At 42.7% G+C, this 1,830-nt stretch overlaps 1 long non-coding RNA gene across 1 annotated transcript; it reads right to left on the bottom strand.

Annotated features, from left to right (window-relative positions):
* Window positions 1–204: 204 nt before the first annotated feature.
* LOC130961750 (uncharacterized) lies at window positions 205–1,431 on the bottom strand. Its single transcript, XR_009079612.1, has 2 exons — window positions 997–1,431; window positions 205–574 (listed from the first exon to the last, which is right to left on the bottom strand). It is a non-coding gene; the product is annotated as an uncharacterized LOC130961750 (long non-coding RNA).
* Window positions 1,432–1,830: the final 399 nt, after the last annotated feature.

The raw sequence follows: 1,830 nt of genomic DNA, 5'->3' as shown, positions 1-1,830 counted from the left end.
CCCCGTCCCCACCACGGATAACGGGGACTCCGTATCCGCCGGGGAGGGGACTCACGGATATCCGCGGATTTTTACAAAATTAAAAAAAATTGGAAAAAATTGGGGAAAAAATGAAAAAACCATATCAATCATCATGTTCCTTGTCTCCAAAGCATTAACAACAAAGACATTAACATGTTCCTTATCTCCAAAGACATTAACACATTAACAACAACAAAGATATTAACAATATTAAAGAAATAAAAACAATTGGGTAATTTTATCAATGAACATGAGTAGATTATGTGGCAGAAATGTTCATTTGATGCAAAATAAAATAAAAAAAACAATTATTTCATGGATAGTAATTGCAGACAAGAGTAAAAACTTCATCTGCAACAATGTCAAACAAGCTGGAGCATCTTTTTCGTTTAGACACATTGTTTTGCCTGATAAAATACTTTTGAGCGTGACTGGCCACTTGAGTAGAGGTCCTTGATATAACATAGTTCCTTGCAATTCCACGCCAATCACCTTTGCCCAACTTTTGTAATCCAAGTAAAAATATTATGTTCCTCCTCAGTCCTTGGATCCCCTACATATTAAAAATTATAATTTAACTATAAGAAAATGCTGCATGAATGTGTTTGCTTGTCTTCATTTAGGATATATGGTAGCATTGTTGGAGTTATGTGCAATGTAAAAATGAAATTAATTTAGAACAAATGAAAACAAAACACCCATTAAATCATAGCGAAAACAGGCATCTCAGCTAATGCTTGAACACCATTTAGAATCTAATTACCCTAATCACAAATCAGAATCAGAAGTTCATAAATTCAGAAATCAAAATCTAATTACCCTAATTCAAAAATTCAGAATCTAATTACCCTAATCACAAATCAAAATCAGAAGTTTAGAAATCAAAATCTAATTACCCTAATTCAGAAATTCAAAATCTAATTACCTTAATCACAAATCAGAATCAGAAGTTCAGAAATTCAGAAATCAACTTACTCGACGCAGAAACCATAGTGAAAAACGGCGATTTGGCGGACGAACGGTGAAGAGGAGAAGACGATGACCGGCGACGGTGAGCTCGGGACCACCAGTGAGAGACCGAGCCACTCAGGAGGTGGGAGGCGGCGCTGGGTCGTGGGAGGCGGCGGTCGGCGGTCGGCGGTGTTTGGGAAGGAGACAGAAGGGGCTGAGGGTTTGAACTTTGAGGAGGAGTGGAGAGGAGACGAGACGAGACTCCAACGCTGAGGGACCCAGAAGGTGGGAGGCGGTGGTCGGCGGTCGGCAATCGGCGGTCAGCGGTGTTTGAGAAGGAGAGGGACTAATGGCTTGGGCTTTGAGGAGGAGTGGAGAGGAGAGGAGAGGAGACGAGATCACGAGCCTCTCACTCTGTCTCTGAAGCAGGAATTCAGGGAAGCATATGTGCGGCTAGGGTTGCTGTCCAATAGTTCAGTCACATATATATAATATATATAAGGGCATTTCCGTCATTTCATCTAAACGGGGATTTAACGGGTCTCCATGGGGCGGGGACCTCTACCCCCGCCCCCGCCCCGTTTATTATACGGGGCCCCGTCCCCCGTCCCCGCGGATATAAATCACTCCCCATATCTGCCCCCCGGCGGGTAAATCCCCGCGGATACCCGCCCCGCCGGGGATTTTTGCCATGCCTAATGGCATATTGTGGTTTTGTATGAAAATATGGTTTTTGGGCATACTTTGACGGGACATAACTTGGACTACGGATCTCCGTTTTGTACCAAATCTGTTTAAAAATGAAATTGGATCCGGGATGTCCATGCCGTTCGAAGAACGGGTGAAAACGATTTAAAA

This window comes from Arachis stenosperma, chromosome 2, assembly GCF_014773155.1.
Source record: "Arachis stenosperma cultivar V10309 chromosome 2, arast.V10309.gnm1.PFL2, whole genome shotgun sequence".
Classification (NCBI taxonomy): domain Eukaryota; kingdom Viridiplantae; phylum Streptophyta; class Magnoliopsida; order Fabales; family Fabaceae; genus Arachis; species Arachis stenosperma.
The sequence above is the reverse complement of the archived record's forward strand: the minus strand, read 5'-3'. Positions and strand labels throughout refer to the sequence as shown.